Source organism: Emydura macquarii, unplaced genomic scaffold (assembly GCF_026122565.2).
Source record: "Emydura macquarii macquarii isolate MOO-44397 ecotype Brisbane River unplaced genomic scaffold, CSIRO-AGI_Emac_v2 contig_1253, whole genome shotgun sequence".
Lineage (NCBI taxonomy): Eukaryota > Metazoa > Chordata > Testudines > Chelidae > Emydura > Emydura macquarii.
This window is the reverse complement of record NW_027131390.1, coordinates 1,468,333-1,491,729: the sequence shown is the minus strand read 5'-3', so window position 1 is coordinate 1,491,729 and position 23,397 is coordinate 1,468,333. Positions and strand designations below refer to the sequence as shown.

At 46.1% G+C, this 23,397-nt stretch overlaps 1 long non-coding RNA gene across 1 annotated transcript in view; it reads right to left on the bottom strand.

The window, feature by feature from the left end:
* Window positions 1–536: 536 nt before the first annotated feature.
* Window positions 537–23,397, bottom strand: part of LOC137153870 (uncharacterized) — a 48,222-nt gene continuing 25,361 nt past the window's right edge. Inside the window, exons 2-3 of the long non-coding RNA XR_010919909.1 lie at window positions 18,411–18,484; window positions 537–712 (exon numbers count right to left, since the gene is read on the bottom strand). This is a non-coding gene — a long non-coding RNA (uncharacterized lncRNA). The remainder of the gene's footprint in view (window positions 713–18,410; window positions 18,485–23,397) is intronic.

Here is a 23,397-nt window from a genome sequence, read left to right as displayed (position 1 = left end):
GCCATTTTATTAACCCGTGGCAGACGATGCAAAATTGTGGTCACCTAAATCCTTGTGCCCAGATCCAAATGTCCAACGTAACATTTGGCATGTTCTGTTATAAAGGGGAATTCATAATTTGCAGAAAATGTTTGTTCTTCCAGGTTTCCACATATATGGCTTCCTTTCACCTAATTCACAGGGAACATATCGAGCTGTATGGTTTATGGAACTAGAATATTTGTGTGCTCTGCTGTTGTCATGGAAATTGGAATCCTACTCCATCACCCCAATGTAACATCGATGGAGTATCTGGTGGCCTGTTATAATTAAGTCTCCCCCATTGTATAGTATGTGAAAAACATTAATTATGCTCTATGCTAAAAATGTGATTAAGTTCTCAGTGGGGTGCATTAATACCCATACAATACAGTATTTGGCATCTATAGTGTTGCTATGTTGGCTCTGCTCCTGTAATGTATTTCATACCTTTTCCTGCTACATTTGAGAGAACTACAACTGGCTTTTTTTGAAGCGTACAAGTGAAAGGGTTCCGCAATTATCTTTTAATAAAATACGATTTTTACCTTCATAACAACTTATTTCAGGCTGAAAGATCCCAGAGCACTTTGCAAGTATATCTACATACATGTAGCATCACTGGAAAGCAGAAGAGGGTATCAAGTGGTGACAGAACTATTTTGGATTGTCCAGGTGACAAAAGGGCCATAGTCTGTGATAGGAGACATAAGCCAAAAAAGGACATTAAAAATGCAAAATTCTCCATTAGAGAAAACATAGCTGGACTGGAGATTCATGGGTGTGTCAAGTTTAAGGCTAAAAGGGACCATTCTGATCATCTTCCAGTCAAACCTCTTGCATAGCACAGACCAGATAATTTCATCAGTGATTCCTGCATCTAGTGCAGGGAAGATCCCCCCAAAATTCTAGTGGATCCTGCAATTCTAGCAAAGCTTGGAAAACTGGGGTGAAGGCCAAAGTCTTAAAATGTGCTCTGAGACATACAGATGGAAAAAACAGGACAGGGAAAAGAAACAGGAACTAGAAGCAAAAATAACCTAGAAAAAATTGCCTGTCTTCCTCAATGGAAATTCCTGGAGAAATCTTTAAAAACCTTCGGCAGTTCTTTTTCAGTTTGATAGCCTATGTTGGTTTCTTCTGACGTCTGCTGATTTCTAGTGGTGGGCCACTAGCCTCAAGAAACATTCAAAAATCCATTGCTCTCTTTCAAAGGCCAGTTGGCCAGCTAATGCCAGTTGAAAATTTCCAGCTGGAATGTCCAGGAAGACAACATTTAGCCAGAGACCAATAACCAGTCAGACTCCTTGATAATGTCTTTGTACAGTTCCAAGCCTTACAGTTGTTGAAGAATTGTACAAAGCAACAGTGTGTCTCATTCATGTGGCTATGCAGGACTGGGGAATGTAAGCTATGCCTACAGATACGTATTTCATCATCTGCCACTAGAATTATAAGCACCTGAATGCTGATAGGTCTGCCGTCTGTCCTGGGTTTGGATTTGATTCTGACAGGTACCAGAAGGTAATGGCAAATGAGTAACACAGCTGGCAAGATCAGGATTGTCAGGAGAGGAAGAATTATTTGCAGTTTTCCTGTTCCTGGTAACAACACTAAATTCCACATAAAATAACATTTCATTCAAACAGGCAGATGCTACCTAGCTAGATTGTGCAATGGTATCCCTGGGGATGGACAGATTTGTGTAAGAAATTAATAATCATGCATTTCTCAAGAGGTCCAAATTAAACAAACGGGGAACAAGAACAAAAAATTAAAAAACCAAAACCTTCCTAAGCTCTACAAGACTGTGGGGGTGGGAGATTCTCTTAATTCTGGAAAACTGAAAAGGCGACTACCGAATTCTGCCCTGACCCATTCCCTGAGCAACCCATTGCAAAGTATGGGTTTCAAGGAAGAGTTCCTCAGAACAGAAAATAGCTGTATGTTTTAAAAACTAAAGGCCCAACCTAGCATCAGCATTTGAAAGCACAGAAACCTGCCTGCGGAGGAGTCTCATTGAAGGGTCCATCCCCATGGTTCCATTTGTGGGACTGGAGCCTGACTGGAGACAGCTAAAACATTGCATGTCACATCCCTTCACCTATCCCTCTTATCTGGCAGCCTTCTGCTTAGTCTCCTGCCCCCTCAACTTCCAACTGACGCTGTGCCCGCTCGGAGCCCCGGTGCAGACATGGGGGTCCTGCCCACATAAGGCACTCGCAGGATCGAGGTCAAAGTGCTGTGCTTCACTTGTGAGTGCTCTCCATTTTATTTTCAACAGTAGTACCACCACCGAGCAAACAATTACTTTGGCAATTCTCCTCCAGTGGAGGCTTCCCCTGTCTAACATGAAGATGAAATTTTAATGAAAATATTTTTGTATTAATTGATCATTCGTCAGTCAAGCCCTTCCACGAAGTAGACTGGAAGGTGCATCATAAGTTAACCTGTTTACTGACCTTATCACCCTGTCACCTTTTGAGAGTGGGCCTGGCAGGACAGGGGGAACTTCTTGGGATAGGGATGGCGAAAGCTCCCTTGAGGGTCCCTCAGCTACTGGCACAGGCCCTTGCATCTCCTGTTCTGGCCCTGAAAGGTCCAGGGCACCAGGAACACGTCACACCTGTCCCCACTGTCCAACAGCCTAGGTGTGTCATCATTGTAATATTGTTCTTCTAGGAGATCTGAGGATTTTAGGGGGACAGGCTCATTGTCCCAGCCTGGTCCCATTGTCGATGTGGGTGTGCCAGCAACTGGCCTAAATGCTTCTGCCATGGGGTTCAGGGCTGAAGAAGGGGAGCTCTCACCGGGTTCAATAATCAAGGCTGGAATCTGGCCTCCCTGCTAAGATACACCAAGGTAGTGTCCTCCTCTTCAGACTCAATCTCAGATGCGCTAAGTAGTGGTGGGTTAACCACAGGAGGCCCACTGCATGTATTGGATGGTGGATTCGGTCCAGCATCCTTTTTCTGCCTAGGCTCCATATCATGGTCAATTCCATAAGGGGCACCTACCAATTCCCTCACAGGTAGTAAGAGGTTTCTATGTATTGTCTTTATTTGCTCTGGCATCTCAGGTTTAATTTTGTAGACCGGCAGATCTCTCAGCTTTTCCATTACCAGGTGTGGCCTACGGGATGGATCACTTGATGATTACTTGTTCTATTCATTCCCTCTGAAGCACCTGGCATTGGCCACGGTGGGACTGGGCTAGATGAACCATTGGTCTGACCCAGTATGACCATTCTTATTGCTTTCCAGCTGTCGGCTATTTTGTGTTTGCCTCACCCACATTTTGTAGCAGAACTTTGTCCCCTGACTAGAGCTCCTGCAACTGCACCCTAGCATCAAACCCGAACGGGCAGATGAAGGCTGTCTTTCTTCTCCTTATCTTCTGCTCCCAGAGGGACCTGGTAGTACCCGCTTTGGAGATCCAATACTGAGAACCACTGGCTCCCCAGCAAACAGTCCAAGGCATCTTGTACTCGAGGCATGGTGTGTTGGTCAACTACAGTGCACCTGTTTAGGGTACAGTAGTTGATGTACATCCAGATTTTCTCATTCTTTTTACGGACCACCACAATGGGTGAGGCGTGGTTTGCAAGACTCTGTAATGATGCTAGTCTCAATTGCTCCTGAAGATGATGCCGCACGTCTTCCATCTCTGAGAGAGCAATCTTCCTAGATCTCTCCCTGAAGGGTCATGAGTCTTGTAGTCTGATGTTATGTTCAACTTCTTTTGCACATCCCAGGTCCCACTCAGGCAGCGAGAATACCTTGGATCTTTTACAAAGTTTCTTCCTCATGTGATCCTTCCACTCCTCAGACAACGATGAATCTCCAAAGTCAAACTTTGCAGGATCTCTTGCCAGAACTTCAGTTTCACACTGGATCTCACAATAGTTTCAGGCTCAAAGAGGCCCTCTGTCTTCTGCCCTTGCTTCACGTCATCATCATGGCTTATTTCATTAGCAATCAGTATAATCCCCTTTTCCTGGGCTTCAAAGTAGAGTTATAATTCCACTGGAGCCCTCCCTCAGCCAGCTGCTCTACCATGGCTAACATTTCAATACTACCTGTTAGGCAGGTAGTCATGACAATCACCTCCTTTTCCATCAATGCGGCCACCACTAAGGAGGCTGTGCCTGCGTATCTCAGTATCCCTATTGGTAGATCAGACATCTCCTTCTTAGAGCTCTCAAATTTTCCTTTAGAAGCATATGGATCATTGGGGTGTTTAGGTATTGGGTCCCCAGCTCATTGTCTGCAGTAATCAGCGAGTATCTTCAAGAGACTGGAGTTGGTCCCTATCAGCACAGACACATCAGAGATTCCTTTAGGGTCAGGGTATATTGAGGCAGTGGTGTCCACCTCTTCTCTCACCCTGACAACCTCCTCTGGAAATTCCAGGTGCACTATGACATACCCTTGGTGGGGGTTTCGTCCATGCTGAGACAGCACAGGCCAAGCCCTGTCAGTGGCTGTGTAGGCAGGTGCCTGAGCATCCGTTGGTAAAATAACTAAATATAATCGTCACTTGAGATCCAGAGTCAAGCACCGCTTTATATTTTGTCCCTTCAATCCTTATCGTGACCTCTGCTCCAGGTCCTATCAACCCTAGCGGGATCCCAGCTGGACAGCTCTTTCCAAAGGAGCTTTCAAGTCCTGTGGGCCTGGGTGGCCCCCTTCCCAAGCCCCTCTGGCAGTTCCTCAATTCCTCCCAACTAGTCCATCAGTTTCCCATACACTAAGGAGGGATTTTCTTCATTACGACACTTGGCAGCACTGTGTCCATCCTGGCCACACCGGTAGTGGATGGATGGTACCTTCTGCCTTTGCTCAGGTGGGACAGTGACTTTAAATGCTGACTTCTGCATCATCACTGCCAGAGGCTCCTTATGCCTGGAAGTCTTTGCTTGGTCAAAGGTATTACGTAGCTCAGCTAACTCTTCTCTCAGGTCCTGCATGTGTTGGGCAAACTCCTCTCTGCTGCTCACCATCAGCACACTGGCTGTTCGCAGGATGCTGTGCTGGCTGGCTCAGATGGTTGGGCTTCCCACAACTCACTGGCGGCCTGCCTTTCTTCCTCCTCTCTCACCTCTTATCAGCTGGGAATAACTTGGGGGACGTTCCTGTCGTCCCCTTCACCGGAGATGAAGTAGAATCAGGTTCTGATATTGAGTTCCTCCTGCCTTTTGAGCCAGTCTGGTCTGATCCATCTGCTCAGCAGTCACTGTTCCCCTCCTGACAGCTCTCCGAAACAGTTTCTTCAGCTCAGTATATAAGTTGAAACCTTCTTACCCCTTTGCTGACAGGAATTAAGGAACTCAGGATAAATGTCCTCAGAGCCTCTGCTCTCCCAAAGGTGTGACTGAGGGCCTCCAGGCAGTCCTGCACATTGACCCCCGCTTAGACAGCTTCAGGGTGTGAATCACGTCTAATGCTGGGCTCTCTACTAGACACCTTCGCTTCTCTGCATCTGGCACTGCCCACTCTGGCAGCATCTGAGTGGTGCATTCCAACCGGCGTTCAAACTCCTCTTCCTCAGGTATTGGGATGGGACCCCCAGCAAGTGACTTTATCTTATGATAGGAGCTTGACATAGAATGGGACAGCACGGCCCTACCCAGGGCTTGCCCAGGGCCTTTGCCCACTCACCAACCGAGGCTGCAGCCCCCAGGCTTGGGGCTGCTGAGTCAAGACCCAACAAACCCAGCATATCAGCCATTATGCAAACCGGGATTTCCTCGAAATATAACAACAACATGGTTTTCCCAACTTACTGGATCACTCGAGACGTACGGACCCAGGGATCCCAGACGAGCCCCCAGAAATGAAACCCTTTTGCCAGTCGAAGTCGGCAGCAACAAGGGCTGGTTCAATATTTCTAGAGCTTCCTTTTCAACAATACAACACAAAACCGGTATGAGCCTCTGCCCAATAACCTGAGACAATCCCACACACTCCTTGGGCGCCTTTAGAGACAACACTTCCCCTCTCGCAAGCACAGAGACGGAGTACAGGAAAAGAACTTTTAATAAAAGGGGGAAAGTAATCTGGCATCAACTTGGAAAAATGCCACAAGCAGGATTCATACGCATAAAACCATGAGCAAAACACCCACCACAGAGTACACTGGGCGGTGTCCTTTCGCCTCAGGTTCTTCAGTTCCTTTGATGTGCCCTTCCCTAAACTGCACCCCACGCACAGCTCTTGTCCTTAGGCAGTGCAGGCCACGAGTTCACCTCCCACCCTGGTTGTGGGTGAGGGGAAGAAGGCACCTTGCTCGCTCTGCTGTCCAGCCACTCCACCAGCTGCGCTGCTGGCCACCCCGCTCTGCCGGCCGCTACTCCAGTGGCTGCTGCTCCGACACCTGCTTCTCTCCTGTGACCTCTGCTGGTGGTTCTCGAGGCTCCTCCCAGCTCCCAGTGACTGTCAGCTCTTCGTGGGCGAACCTCAGTGCTGGAGCTGGGCAGGAGTGCTGTCCCACAACAAGTGATTTCAGCTCGAATGATCACTTCAGAAAACACCGTACTCCTAATGGAGCCTTCATTAGCTCCATCTTTGAAGAGCGGGGAGCGGCCGGTTAAACCATGCCTGTGGCGCTCACCTCTCAGCAGGGACACCTGTCCCCACTCCCTCTGTCTTTCACAGGGGTCTTGCGTCCGATCCCCCTGCTTATCAAGTTCAGTTCAGCTGACGGTGACCGGCTCAGTCAGGACAGGCTAAGCACAGTTCTGCTGCCCTTTGCTCACACAATGAGGATAACAACATTTCATTACCACCACGTTCACGTGAAATGAATTTGTAAAGTGATCTGTAACCTGACACCAGCCAAAGTCGATCACTTTGACAAGACATCTCTCTCTGCTGGTACCTGTGCAGAGGGGGTGTGTTCATGTAAATACAGTTTGGTCCTGAAGCCTCCCCGCAGTTGGCTTGGCCAGGGGAGCTCATTCAGACCCTGCTTCCAGGAGCACAATTCCTATGCTTCAGCACAGTGAGAATTCATTTTTACTGGATATATTTATCTAAAAATGTCTATAGCACTCTGTCACCGGGCACTTAACAACAAGTATTCAAACTCATAAATAATCAAACTACAAACCTCAGTAGCAAAAAGCCACCATTGCACACCGCGTACACACACACACACACACACACACACACACACACACACACACACACACACACACAGAGGTACATTCAATAAAAATCCCATTGCTGTCTGCAACAGGGTTTCTTTTTACATTGTTGGATTATTAAGAGGAGAGAATTTAGAAATCCAGCCAAAATATCAGGAGTAGAGCTTTAATCTGCATTAGAGATATTAAAGACCTCCACAAGAGTCATTAAAGTCTAACATTATTCCTTTAGGAAAAAAATAAAAACAGAAAATCACGCCGCCATTTCAGCCTGTATATAAGTGGACCATTATGGAAAGTCACCAGATGGTATTATTGCAGATGGTCTCGCTAGTCCTATTTTTCTGAATCAACAGGAATTAGATCTGTGAGACGTGCTTATTGTCAGCTGTGATGCTTTTCTTTCTTAGACGCTGAGCATATCACCAGAGAAGTCTGTTCTGCCGGAATATCTGAAGAATTATTTCTTAGGTGTAAAACTATAGCCTAAAAGTAATAACAGATTAGGGAGACAGATAAGGGCATATTGGGGGAGGGAGGGAGAAGGGTATGGGTTTAACTGAGATGTGTAATTAGTTTGCAAGATGATAAACATACAAAATGTTATACACCTTCATGTCTTCATACACAGAGTCACATGCCCTTGTAGGAAGGAAGGGAAGCAAAGAGTTCAGGGCTTTTTGTTTTCTCTTTTTTTGACAGAAGCAAAATTCCTTCTTCCAAATCTAAGTCGAAGCTATTGCAGCATCAGAGACCATCCATTACATGCAGCAAGACCACATTCTTCAAATCAATCTTTAACGCAGCCGGTGCCTTGACTATAGAGGAGTCTGTCTCCCGTACAGCTGGCTGCAGGCAGCACATCATGGCCAGTGCTTTCAGTCCCCAGCCCTCTCCCCAGCTTAGGGCAGAGGGGAAGCCCGGAGTGGCATGTTGTTTTCAGCTCCTCTGGGTATCTGAGATGGGCACAAGTAGCAGCAGAATGGCCCCTTAGGCACAAAATACCACCCATGATGCATTCCTCAGAGGATGCCATTGTAGCTAGAGCACGCTGGCTCCGGAGGCAGGTCTTCCTTGTCAAGGCCTATCACCAGCCATGCATTTCTGCCTCTAAGTGTCAGAGTGGGAGGACTGAAGAGAAAAGAAGGGAAAGAGGCTGCTACAGCCACTGGCAGTGAGAGATGTTATGATGCTGGTGACAGCCATGTCTCCACAAAGGAGATGAAGAGAAAACTGCAGACAACACAAAATTACTCAAAACATTTAAGTCCCAAGCTGACTGCGAAGACTTACAAAGGGATCTCACAGAACTGGGTGAGTGGGCAACAAAATGGCAGATGCAATTCAATGTTGATAAGTGCACAATGCACTTTGGAAAACATAATCCCAGCTATAATACAAAATAATGGGGTCTAAATTAGCTGTTACCACTCAAGAGAGATCTTGGAGTCATTATGGATACTTCTCTGAAAACATCCGCTCAGTGTGCAGTGGCAATGGGAAAAGCTAACAGAACATTAGGAACCATTAGAAAATGGATAGGCAATAAGAAAATACCAAAACACCACTATATAAATGTACTGTACACCCACATCTTGAATACTGCATGCAGTTCTTGTCACCCCATCTCAAAAAAGATATATTAGAATTGGGAAAAGTGCAGAGAAGGGCAACGAAAATGATTAGGCTTATGAAACAGCTGCCATACAAAGCAAAATTAAAAAGACAGGGACTGTTCAGCTAAGAAAAGAGATGAATAAAGCAGGATATGATAGAGATCTATAAAAATCATGAACGGTGTGGAGAAAGTGGGTAAGGAAATATTATTCCTCTCCATCACAACACAAGAACCAGGGATCACCCAATAAAATTAACAGGCAGCAGGTTTGAAACAAACAGAAGGAAGAATTTCTTCACACAGTGCGTAGTCACCTATGGAACTCATTGCCAGGTAACGTTGTGAAGACCAAGACTATACAAATTAGATAAGTTCATGGAGGATTAGTCCGTCCATCAATGGTTATTAGCCAAGATAGTCAGGGACACAACCCCATGCTAGGGTGTCCATAAACCTCTGTCTGCCAGAAGCTGGGAGTGGACGACAAGGGATGGCTCTCTCATGAATTGCCCTGTTCTGTTCCTTCCTTCTGAAGTGCCTGGCACTGGTCACTGTCAGAAGACAAGGTACCAGGCTAGGTGGACCGCTGGTCTGATGGAGGATGGCTGTTCTTATGTATAAGATATTTCAGCTGTTCAAGGGTGAGAAGCCACAAGGCAATATACACCATGACAGACCAAGGAGGCTCCTATCCCTTTGAGCCCCAACAGCTGCCAGATGGGAAGGAGCTGCAGAGGAGCATGCCTCCGCACAGCTGGGTCTCCGTGGCTGGTGAGGGAGTGGAGGCAGAGCAGAGGAAAAGGTGTGCTGGGTCCTGGGACCTCCTAAGAGACATTACATTTTTACTAAATACATTTAGGAAAAAATATTGTGCTCATTGGTTTGGCTCAAAACCATGTGATATGGAACCGTGGTGACACTCGACGGCTTTGATTGAGAGCTGAGGCGGGAGGAGGAGAAGGAATGGAACCAGAAACTCCAAGTGAAATTCAGTGGGTGAGAATCCATCATCCCAAGCTGATGGAAAACATTCTCCCAACCCCCCATGACGGTAAAGTGCTGAGCATGACACAGCTCTGCTCTGGTGACCAAGTAGAGCAGCCTGTCTTAGATTCTGGCTAGGAAGCTCCTTGACTGGATTACATGAGGGACTATCTGGCGGCTGTATTTGTTAAGCTCTCGCTGTGATGGAATACAATGGAAAACAGAACTTTAGGAGACCCACGGAATAGGCATCAACTGTCTAGACTGCAGCAATACAAGCCTGTGTGTCAATATACCTCCCGGTGCTTACACCAGCATGACATTTCAACTCTCTAACTGCTTCATCTGTCAGGTTTGGAGAGCTACAATTGTCAGATCCGTTCTTATTGAGGGCGGCTTTGTGACAGGCTTCTAGAAACTACAGATTAGTACAAAGCAAACCTTTTCCTTAGTCCTCTGAAGGGCTTTAAATTGGAACTATTATTAATTCATTCACAAATCACTGGATTAGGACCATTCTTAAAATCTGACCTGAAACCAAATCTTGTCTCTGTACAGAAAAACCATCGATAGTTTCCTTCCCCTTCCAGCACTAATGGCTGAGGGTTTGCATCTCTCCTGCCTGTACCTGTCAGCCTGGGTCGTGGGCAGCCTATGTGCAGCAGTCAGTTACCAGCCTGGAGTCAGGATACCAGAAAGCAAGAGCCAGTTACCAGCCTGCCGGCAGGAGACAAATGGTTGGGTTGGGATCAACCCAGATCAGAATTCCAGGGAGGCAGGGTCAGGTACCAGGTTACAGAACACAGCCTATAGAAGAGCCGAGGACAAACCAGGTCAGAAGCCAGCGTCCAGGCCCCACAGCAAGGCTAGGTCTGGAGAGGAAGAGAGCCTGCAGGCTGCATCGCTGCTCAGCCAATAACTAATGAATCCTCGCAGCACCAATGTAGGTCTCACCATTTCCTGTCTTTACTGAGGGGGAGTAAATGCGCATTTATTCTCACAACTGTGGGTTCAGTGCAGAAATCTTCTGCATTCCTATAGGCAGGTTCCATTTTGCCACATGACGGGCCTGATCCTGCAGTCTTTGCAAAGGCAGAGCTCCCACTTTAAAGCCTGCATTCTTTTGACACGAAGTCAGAAGTATTAATGGTTTATAATTGCCAGTCACATAATAGGCCAATGTTCTCAGGTCAGCTGCTGTAATGAGAAACTAGCTCATTTAAATTTGTGCAGAAAACAGTTAAGGAACTAACTTTGTGTCCTAATTTCTCCTAACCATCACTTCTCCACAGAAGGTTTAAGGTGATGTCTGCATGTCTGCACCTGTGCGGTCCCTGCAGAACCTAAGGGAGTGCATAAGCACTTTTCAGCCAGCCTCCGGTCCAGCCCATAAACCGACTGACAGGAAGGGCACACCCACACGTGGGAGGCTCACTTTAGTCCTCAAGCAGTGGCGTACCGTGGGTCTCCGGCGCCTGGGGACCAATATTTCCTTTTGCACACACCCCCTATCAGTGGCAGCAGCAGGGGGGGTCTGCAGGCCCATTTCCCACTCTCTCCTACTCCCCCTCCCCCCCCGCTGTAAGGGTGGTGGCTGCAACTGGGAGCGGAAGGGACGGGCAGATGCCCCTGGGCCGCCAAGTGGCAGAGGCAGGGGTGTGTGTGACAGGCTCTGGTCCCCGTGGCTCTCTTGTTGCATCCAGCGCAGGCGCCGGGAGGATGCTTGCTCCCCTCACAGCGGGAGCCCTCGGCCGCCTGCAACCGTGTGTGTGGGGGGGAAGGGCAGCATCTCTGAGGAGGGCAGTGAAGAGGTTCACGGAGGAGACTGGCAGTCAGCGCAGCAGCTCTGGGCAGCAAGGTCACCCACAATGTTTTGACAGACTGAGAACGCATGAGCTGGGAACCCACGAGTCCACAGAGATGAAGGACAGAGTCAGTCACCTGGACAGGAGCTGCCCAGAACACGGACGGCACTCCCAGGGTGGCTTTTAGATGATGTGCAGAAAGAAACAAGAGGATTCAGGGAGTGTCTCGATCTGGTGTGAGGAGGGAGAGAGAGAAGAGGGGCTGGGAATGGCTCCCAGGCGCTGAGTCCTCTGAACGAGAAGGAGGCTGGCAGAAGGCGAAGGGATGGAAAAGGGCTGGTGGGAGGAGGCAGGATGAGTTGGTGGTGGGATGGTAAGTGTGTCAGAGGAACACATTGACTGAGCTGAGAGTCAGCGGCAGGGAGGCAGTGAATGATGCCATTCGGGAATGGGCTATCCGGGGGAATGCTGAGGGACTCCAGTGACCGTGGAAGGGGATCGGAGGCGGGACTAGTGGAAGAGAGCATTGAAGGAGCTGTCGGAGAGCACGGCATAAACCTGTACCGATACAGACTGAAATCATCACCTAATTGCCTGGAAATGCTCAGGTTGAAACAACTGTTCTAAATTATATGCAAGAGTATGTAAAGAGATAAGCTGCACTAATGTCACGATACACTCCATTCTCACGACATGGTCAGAAATACGCTCGCAAACAATGCATACGGTTTGTTACTGTCATTGAGGATGAGGACTTTCTTCCAATGAGACTGGTGACCCTGGGTGCCCACTTTAAACCACCAACAGGGTCTGGTTTTTCAGAAAGCACTGCGTGCCTGTCTCAAGGGAGGCGTTCAAAATTGAAGCCCCCAAAATCACTAGCCATTTTTGAAAATTTAGGCCAAGATCTTCTGTAGCCTAAATATTGGAACTGATTAAAACAATAAATATGGAAGAGAAAGAACAGCAATCGACGGCAAACACATTCCCCTAGGACATGTTAGACTGATAAGGTTGTGAATAAATCAACATTTCAGGTAGGAAATGAAACACTACAGAGTTTATATCGGTCATAGAAACACAGCTCCTCTGATTTGTCCTGATGGTGGCATGGACACTAGCTGAAGAGAACAAACAATTCGATCTGAAGTCCTTCTTAGCTTTTGTAATGAGTGAGAAGGATTCACCCCGACAGCCCTGTACCTGGTTTCTCCTTTCTGAACAGAGGTAGAAATGCTCCTCCTTCCCCCACCTGTCCCACTATCTATTTTGTTAAGATAACAGGGCAGTACCCTTTGCCAGAGGCATATAAAAGGGATCTGTCTGAAGCTGACCTATCCCTTTGGTTCAAAGGAGGCTGCTATATTTTGCCACTCCGGGATCATCTTCCTAGCGTCCTTAGTCAGTGCTGCAGCAGAGAGCAGCAGATGCACATTTGGCTCCAGGCTCGTCTTCAGCAAACCCAAGAGCTGGCTGAAATGGTTGCATTATGTGTCGCTCTCAGTAAAAGCTGATAAACGTTTCCCCCTTCTGGCCTCCGAGCCAGGGGAGTGTTTGGAACCACTGCAGAATGACTTCCCATCCTTTGCTAGCAACTCTGGCTTTTGTTTTTACATTCCCAGAGAGCCTCTACAGAGGAGAGGGTACTCACGCTACAGGCCCTCTAGCCCCAAGCTACCTGGGTGACTTCACCAGCTGAATTGCCAAAGAACTCAGTTATTTGTGGAGACCAGCATGTCCCAAGTGTCTCTTATTGTAAATTGCTCCACCGCTTCCCGCATCCAGCTGGCACTGCATTATTCTCCCATGAATTCTCAAACCCTGCTCCCTAATATGGATGTCAACAACACTCCCCCTCACTACAGAAACATCTTCACTTATTCTCCCATCTCTGACTCCCCAGCCTTTAGTTACGTTGGGCCTCAACCAGCTCCTCCCATGGAAAGCAGTACAGTTCGGCAGAGGAATTAACCCAGCGGTTTCCCCAATAATTCCAGGTAGAACTGCAGTTTGCCTCTGCCCAGTGAGCTGCAGATTCTGGGAGATTCACAGAAAGCCTAAGTTGTCTGCGCATGCTTTGGGGTGCTCCAACTTCCACTTCTTCTTTGGAGCCATGCTGCTGGGGCTCTCCTGATGGCATCAGCCCCTCCGGCACCCAGGTCCCCCACAATGAGCAGGACTGTGGAAAAGCTAATGCAAGCTCAGGCTGACACCCATTTAATGCACTGATACCTGCACATAACTAAGGAGAACTTCTGCTCACAGCCTATGCTTGACACTGATCACAAGCCTCAGCTGTGGTCCCAAATCGCTGCCAAGAGATTGGCACTTGACCAGCTGCCTTTTACAGCCGGGTTTGTAGGTTTTTTTCATGTATGTCATCTCAGATTTTTAATTAAATAATTAATTGAGATTTTTCTAAATTTGCCTGTTTTTAATTGAATGTTTGGATTAATGGTCTCAGAGATATATGATGCTTCCTGAAGGTAAATTAACAAAGTTCAAAGGGAGGATCTGACAGCAATAATTAACACATTCATCAGTTCCACATTTGGGGGGAAACTTTTGTTTTGATAGGCATGAGTGGGATAGTGGGCAGCAAAGCCAAATTAAGACAAAATTACTATCTGCATCTGCCAATGCCCTAGATACTGGAATATAGGATGTTCTAAAGGGCTGACCTGTATCATGAGGGAGAAAGAGAAACATTATAAACGTAACTGGCCATTTCATTTCACTCTGAAGAGTCTCTATAGCAGTTTTTACCATCTACCACCTCTCTGCCATAATGGAAAGTGCAAATGTTCTACTCTGAAAAGCTAAACAGTAGCAAATGCCACCGTGAGGTTCCAGGATCTCTTTCTACCCATCATTTTCAGATCAAATATGCTCCGTTGACAAGTAAAAAGATGTTTCCCTTTACCTGCCAGTCCCACCAAGTTAACCTGGGATCTGGAAGCAATCTGGATTCTTTCCTTTTCACGTCACCAAATTGAATTAGGCCATCGGTGATACCTGTGTAACCCCATTGCCTTAACTGACTACTGTCAGGTGAACTGATTGGAAGCCAGTACAGCGGATCTGCAGTTTATGGCAGCACTGTTAAAGTGGCCAGGAGGACTTTGTTTATGAATATACTTTTTTCACATCAGCACAGGATTTTCTTAGTCAAAAATGCCTATCTGCATGGCTACCCTTTGCACAGTTACTCTTGCAGCACATTTCAGGAGCTCTTGCACTCTCACACTGGCTACTAAAAGGTTTGCAAAGTGAAGCAAGCCACTCTTTAGAGGGTAGTAACACTCAATGTCAAATGCCTACATTTTGAAAGAACATCCCCAGCGCCTGGCATTACCAACAAGTCTCCACCACGTACCCATGTCCTGTAGTGTTTAACAGGAAATAAAGGCAATGGAGTTCTATAGATATTTTGAACCAACCTAAGGAATTAAATAGAGAAATCTGTTCCTAGAATTCTGTATTGACCCATATAGGTTTTTATAGAATATTCATCATTTCTTAAGTCTCTTAAGACTTTTCCGTGGGGTCAGATGATGGCTATGCTTGCTTATGGTTAACAGAGCCGGGGACCTGTCACAACTATAAACTACAATCATTTCAAACTGAATTTCCCTTCCCCCCTCCCCGCACAAGCTGTCAAAACAGGGCATTTGGACAATTTCCAAAAAAAATGTCCAACTTTGTTTTTGAAGTGGGAGATCTCTTGAAACCAACCGTTTCTTTCAAACCGTGTCGATGTTGGCATGTTACGTGACTGCTAGACACCTGATTTCAATGCAAGGGCTTCCAGTGACAAGCCCATTTTAGTCACTTAACCCTCGTTTGAATGTTTGTGCCACAGACCCTCTGGCTCAGCCTGGTGTGATCAAACACACGCCCTGCTGAGCAAAACGGGGACATCTGCTGAGCCTCAGCTGAATGAACCGCCAAACCTCTCAGCAGCACCCCTGCTCAGGGCCAGGACACAAAACAGCAGCTAATACAGTCAGGGGAAATGAGAATGAGACGACAAGATGCGAAAAATCTCAGCCAAGAGCTCTGGGACATTTTGGGCACAACTATACAGTAAGCGAACACCAATGGTTGGCCCAGGTCAGCTGACTGAGGCTCCTGGGCTCAAACTGCAGGGTGTGTAACTGCACAAGCAGGCCCTCGGCTAGGGTCCAGGCCCCAATGTCTACACAGCCACTTTTAGCCCCTTAACCCAAGCCCTGTGAGCTCATCAGCTGACCCAGACCAGCCACCGCTGTTCTACAGGTCTTTTATTCCAGTGTAGATGTGGCTAAGGGCCTTTTAAGGGCCTAAAAGAAGTGCTGACTTTGAGAGTCCTGCCTGAGCTGTACTCTTCTGTGGAGAACACAACAGCTCCAGTAAACCGAAACACATCCCAAACCCCCTTTTACTGGTTAGCTCCCTGTCTCTGGATTAGCATTACGAATACAAAACTGCACCCTTTATTCATGGCTAACCAGACCCCAGAAATACAGTTTCTCCAGGAGAACTTCTGGCAACAGCTCACTAAATGTGACAAGAAATCTTGAGGATGGGACTGAACGGAGCCATAGTTCCTTACGCAGGGTAAAATACACCTGGAGCAGATTGGGCCTGGGTTCATTTACAGCAGGGAAGCATGGCATTAACTCACCCACAGAGCTGCGGCACCCACTAACAAAGGCTCAAACTCTCTGGTGCTGTGACCAGCACAGGGCAGGATTTTCAGAAGTATCTAGGTGATTCTGAAGCACGTGTGCTTTGAGTGGACTTTGTACTGCTAGTCCCTTGGCTGCTTGTGAAAACATCCACCCTCCAGGAGTAAGAAAACTTCTTCATCACAAATCAAATGGCTGCGGAGCAGCACAGCTACGGAAAAGAAAACACTGAAAGCAAAACAAAGCGAATGGTTTCGCCAATTGTGGTGTGGGTGGGGAGTAGGAGGGGAGCTTGGCTCAGTTTTGTCAGAGTTAAAATTGCAGCCCCAGCCTTTTGGTTTCACAATCACATCCTACAGATATTTTAAAAACGCTTTCAGAAAGAAAAGGGGAAACTGAGGCAGATCCACATGCATTTCTTGTCCAACGGGCTATCACTGGATAGTGTCCCAGAAGCAGGCTGCCCTATGACACATGTAATCCACTTGCTCACACTGCCTCTGTTGGCATGATGTCAAATCAAAGATAGACAAGGACAACCTGTAGTTAACACTGGTTCCTCTGTAGTGTCATGAAACCAACAACTGTCTGCCTTAAATTCATTCTCTTCTTGCACCTAGCCTTTCAAAAGTTCACCAATATGCCCTGGGTTCAAAACAGCTTCTGTGATTATTCCTGCTAGGGATCGCAAGCATGCGCTGGCAATACCTGAATGTCTAGTGTCCCGACATGTCGCCCAGCCCAGCTCTCCGGAAGGATGAGGGGTTGCAGGGGTTAAATGGAGGGAATTATGGCCCTCACTCCATCTTATACTGGTTGATTTACTCTTTTTTGTTCATCTTGTCCAAGTTCATTTGAGGTCTATTAATTGTGTTCCTCAGCTTTGTGTATTCCTGCCTGCAAGTCTTAATGGCCCTTGTTCCTTCTCCCCTGTGAAGATGAAAAACACTGAGCCACTAAGACTTCCTCTACTCTTTTTCCAAATGTTATATAATTAAATGATTCTCCCTTCTTTGGCACAAAAGAGCTGGTTAGTGACAGCATGTTCTTTTTGCTTCTGTAGGGCTATGTTTTCCCCGGACCTGTTGGACAGTTCTTTACTTTTGCTTCCGTTTTTCCTGTGACAAACATGTTACCTTAGAATTGCCAGCCTTCCCCCAAGCTGTGATGTGAATTCATGCCTTAGCACTTGTTTGAATGGATTCCTCTCTGCGCTGAGCCTTGTACACAGGCTAATGCAATGGTGCATTTCCATTCTGACTGTGCTATGTCCTCTCTGCAGGCCGCATGTCTCCAACATGTCACGGGGACACTCTGCGCTCCGTGTGCCTGCGTGTTGGGCTAAATCGCAGCACTTGCAATGAGAGAATCTCTGCTTCCCAGTGACGGGCTGATGAACTCTCCCCCCCCGGTGCCCATCAGTCCCCAGCTATGGCTCACTCCCAATATCCAGCTCCTCCACTCCTACACCACTGAGTGCCTCAGAAGAAATTCCCATCAGCCCATGGGCTTGCTCCACTACAAATCCCTTCTCCTCCTCCAGTCCTGCCCTCTTCCAGGGCAAGCCACGCTGCATCTCAACTCAGGCTGGCAATTCTAGCCACCAATTTGCCACATCCACCCCCTCCTAAATTTCTCCCCTCCTCCACCAATGAGACCAGCCCCTCCATCTCTTTCTCCCATTGAGCAACCCGTCCCCCTTCCTCGGACTCATCCATGAAGCAGCTCCCATGCTTCTTCAACTCCTTCTTCAAGATCCACTTCTACCCTAGTGACTACAGTGAACTGGCCACAGATAATAGCGAGGCAAGCGGCCAGTAGGGACGTTGGATATTTAGCTTACGTTACACAGGTTTCTTCAATCCATACGTAAACCACCTGGCTACATACCTCTTGTCCATCTAGAGATGTGTCTAACCTACGCACATTTTTATTAGCTGTCCTCCTCCCCCGCCCCTTTGCATTGTTTTACACACACTTCTCAGCTTGTAAGAGCTTTCCTCTCTTTGTAGAGCATCTAGCTCCACGAAGGCCCATTCCTGCTTTGGGCCTGTAAGTGTTACCACAATACAAATAATGGTAACACTAGCTTCTAGCCATTCACAGCCTCTACCATCACAGATTCATAAAGAAGCTCAACGCAAGTTTGGTTTTCAGCACGTACTTACATTCTGAAGAGGAGCGTGTTGGGGTGACAGCATGATTTATTTGCTGAAAGCATTAGTCTGGATTCCTCCTTTCCCTAAAAGCAAACATTTTTCACTGTTAAAAACACTGAATTGCCACAGATACATAAAGCTAGTCACCGTTAAGGCAGCTGAGCTCTTTACATGAGCCCTACAATTCTTTGACATCGTTTTAGGAAAACTACAGCTGTGGAATTTCCAGCACTCTAGAAATTAACTACAGCAGAAATGAAATGGCAAAACTCAGGGTTTATAAATGAACACATGACTGTTGGTTTATTGCAAGATAACTAGAACTTTTAACACAATCTCACAGAATTGGTGGAAGGCAAATTAGGTCCCAATCCTGAAATCCTCATTCATGTAATTTTGTTGATTTCAAAGGGACTATTCACATAAGGCCTAAATGTTTTAATTTCAGGGGGACCCAAGGAGACATGTAGCTGAGTTGGCCTTTCATAATGCCACAAGTCGACACTTTCTAGCCACGCATTAATGGCATTTAAATGAAGTGTCACATTCACTTGGGAAGCCATTGCAGCAGTTATGGTTGTTACAGAACAATACTTCTAACCAGGTATCAGAGCCCAGTGTGCACAGTGCTGAACAGAATCACCGTAAAGAGACAATCCTGGTCTCAGCTGCTCAGTCTAGATTATAACGAGCATGCAACACTGTAAAACCTGGAACACCACAGAGTAGCTCTATACGTCAAAACATATCCACACTGGTTAGGAATTAATATACATCATTCTCAGTTGCAGGAAAATTCCTACTAGAATATCATAATGATCTAAATTAAAAATCTGTATTAAAATCTCAAAGGTGAGCATTCCCAGACTGGTAAAATGGACACACAGTAGATATGTGCAGTGGTAAAATTCTGCACAGTTACTCTAATGTAAATCTGCAAGAGGTCATCTGACGTCAGTGGAATTACTCCAAGTTCCCTCTTCTCCCTGTTTCCACCCCCAACAAAACAAAAAGAATTTGGCCCAGAAATTCATATAAAACAGAGCCTAGACTCTCATTCTTTGCATATCCTAAGCTCTACCAACTTCAAGGAAAGTTTTGAGTGAGCAGACCCATAATTTGTATTCGGTGTGAAGAATGCTTTGAAAATAACACTACTATTCTTCCTATCTCAGTTATTTCTCCTCAAAATGTGTCGTGATATTGTTACTTAGTCTATATTAAGACAGACATTTAAAAGTTACTATAAAATATTTTCTACGCATGAGGGATTTTTTTTTTAAAGTAGAAAGTCACTATTTGACTAGCTACTGAAAAGTAAGCTTCATCAACAAAAATCCCTTAGAACAACAACTGTGTGAATTAATTCTGTTTTCTTTCCATTCACAAAATATTATTGCCCTCTCATTGGCCCTAGCAGTTAGTCAATATTCAAGGCATTGCCAGGCTGTTCCCATTAGGAAGACGAAGTGTTTATATGAATCAGGTATTTATTTGTGCAATCCTCTTTATTTACAAAGAATGTCCACAGAGTGCTGTTTTTCTGAACACAGTAAAAACAAACAGCAGTAGACAGTTTCCTTGATTAGCGATCCAAACGTGCTTTTCCAGCCAGTCCGGGACCCCAAAGAAACTGTCTCTCAGCTTTATCCCAGGGCCATGCTCACACTGCTTTTGCCTCTCTCTCAGACACACGCACTTATGCACATCCACAACAAAGCAAACCCCTAGCCCTTATGTGTTTGACCTAGTCCCAGCAAAACCTCTCAGACAACATGGCTTAATACTGCTCAGGCTTTGCTCTGCAGTACAGGGTCTTGGGCGGTAGCTTCCATTGTACCCAGCTTTCACCCCATCTAGGGGCTTAATTGCTCCTCCTATTTAGCCTGAAAAAAGGGTTGTTAGCACATCCATCAGCTTTATCCAGGTCTGTGATTGATGTACAGATCAAAGACCTGCTTGAAGACAACGATTAACACATTTCAGCCTAACAATAGAATTTGAAATTTAGGAATGTAAAATAAGCATTTTATACACAGTATGTTTAATTATTTTATCTTGATTTACCTGTCAGAGTACTGAAAGGAAAGAAGCAAAAGGACAAAGTGAGTGTATATTGTATGGAAGGCTCAGAGAGTATCGTTATAGATGCAGAAAGGAGATGGAGGGGAAGGTACTGTACTGGTGGTCTTACATTAGCAATGTTTCAGCAAGCAGGAGAAGGTTGAAAGAGAGACACCCAAATAAATAACCATCTACAGAGGCATAAACTAGCTCGGAGACCTGTCAGAGATGTACCAGAACAAAACGATACTGTGCAAGTGACAGCAGGAGAATGCAGTAAATAGAAACACTTCCGTGAACAATGGCTGACTTTCAATTGCCACGAAGGCTCAATACAAGACAGCAAAATGGATCTCTTACAGCAAGGCAGGAGAGTTATTACTCAGAAATAGTTAAATAAATGGAGACTGGAAAGTTCAATGAGGAATTCTTTTTCTGAATTTTCATGCAAAATGAAAAACAGAGGGTGGCAGAATTGGCAGCATCTCCAAGTGCCTTATATCACCTTGCTCTAAGATCCTGATCCAAAGCCATTCAAGCTAATGACCCTTGTGCATTGACTTCAGATCCGACCCTGGGGTTATGCTGAAGCAAGTAAAGTAGAATTTGAGCTTTGGAAGAACAAGAAAGAAAGCACAATTTTGTATTCTAGTCTACATCAGTTCTTCTATCATGCTGATCATCAGTCTCTGAGCTCTGTGTGCGCCTCACCAGCACAGGCAAATCCCATATTTGGAAACCCAACTCAGCAGAGAAATGTTTGTGCCAGTTTAAACATCAAAACACAGGACAGAAATACATTGGAAAACTGGGTCCAGAAATGGAACTAACAGCTGGCTAAAGGCATTTAAAGCTAAGAATTCCTACCAATAGCTTCTCTCTCAGAAAAATTAAGAAATATAGAAAATAGATGAAGGAAGCTAAGAAAATTTATCAATGTAAACAGGGGAAAGATGTATCAAAACAAGAGTGTAGTGAAATACAGGTCTTTACCCTAAAATAATGTTAAAGGTCTGATCTACCAAGTGAACAAGTCAAGACTTGTTGAGTCAATTAAATCCTTGGAAAAGTTCTATTCACTTAAGGCTGGTTTCCTGTCTCTAACTCAGGTCACTGCACGCCTGCTACTTTGCGACTTTGGGTTATGACATTTCTTTACAGAAAAGTGGAGGAAACGCTTCCTTATCAGATTGTCTCTTACCGGTAGGGAGAGAGAAGGGACAAGAATGGAAGCTGTGAAGACACTAAATGTGCTACTTTTGTTCTAGGCTCAAAGTCTTTCTTCACTGGCCTCACTTGCGGATCAAATTGAATCGCTAAATACAAACAAACCCTAACTACTGGCGTTTATAATAATCCTCGGCATTTGGCATTTTACAAAAGTATTATTTCGGGCATGACTCTTTCATAAGCCAAGGTACGAACAGCACATGGTTCTCAAACTTGTCACTGCACAGAAAAGGATATCTGACAGTCACAGTGTGCCTTAGGCATATCGCTGGGTAGTTAGAGCAGGTAAGTGGATACCAGAACTGCTGGACTCAGTCCCTCCAGTGCCCTGCAATTCACAATCTCTCCATTTACCCATCTGCACAATGGGGTGATTGAGATCACGTGTGTCATGGGTTCTGTACTTGTAGTCATCGGCGGTTTTTGACAGTGGGTAGAAGGTTGTGATAGTATAGCAAGTCCACTTCGTGGCCGACCTGAATTTGCATTGTAGCCCCACACAAAGCTCAGGATACGATGGAGACCAGAGACTCTTAGAACTACAGCTAGCAGATTATCACCGATTCCAAGAGTCCTCTGGGTGTTGGGAAAAAACCAGTGTCATGAATTGTGAGGAAGAGGGAAAAGAGTGAGTGAGTGACTGAGTGAGAGAGAGAGAGAGAGCGAGCGTGCCAGACTGGTGAAGGGAGAAAGTCTGATCTAAAGCCCATTGAAGTCAATGGAAGACAGAGTGATCTGGGGGACAGGACAGAGTGGTGATGACTCCCCAGGGAAGCAGAGAAGCAGAAGAGAGGGCAAGAGAGGAGTTGTGGGGGAGGGGAGAGGAGAAGACAAGGAAAAACAGAATATGTAGAACGAAAGCAAAATCGCAACTCTACAGAGAAAGAGGTGGAGATGGCAGTGATGCTAGGGGCCCGGTGGGGCTAACACGCAGATCGCTGGCACATTGAAGGCTGGATACACAAGTCCCAAGATCTTGGGAATCTGAGTTAAACGTTAATGATTTTAAGTGAGTCTCACTGCAAAATAAAGGGAATTGGCTAACACAAGCTGACCCAGAACAGACATTTCTTACTATAAATCTGTGATGATGGCCTTATTTCCATGAACAACCATGAGTTGTCACATCTTTACCATGGCCACCGAGCCCTAAACATACAACTTGTGAACCACACAGGGTGTGACCAAAGCCAGACTTTGCATCCCTTCCTCAGGCTGAGTAGCTCTTGCTGAAGTGAGCAGTCCTGTTGACGTTAATAGATGAGCGCAACATGAGCAAAGGTGGCAGAGCCTGGTCTTAAGTGCAAAGAAGTCTAGTCATTACACTTCCACTCTGAGTAACATCTGCACTTACCAGCCAGGCCATGTGCGGTCTGTTCCTGCACTCCGCCTGCTTTTACTGATGTCAGCTGGAGGTCAGTGACCTACTAACCTCAGTCTGAGTTGCCTGTGTGGAGAGAGGACTGAAGGGGGCCTCAAGAGACAAATTTCAAATGACTGGATCCCACCACTGACTATTTCAGAAACATCTGCTTATCTGCTTCTATGTACGCATATGCAAGTGGGCAGCTGCATTCTCAAGATGCATGGCAATATACAGCATGCAGATGAAGGTGAAATACCTTAGTTCTGCATTTTAGGAGTATCTGTCTGCCTGTTTGATTCATTGATTATGGAGTCTGATCATTCTAAACTTCTAGAT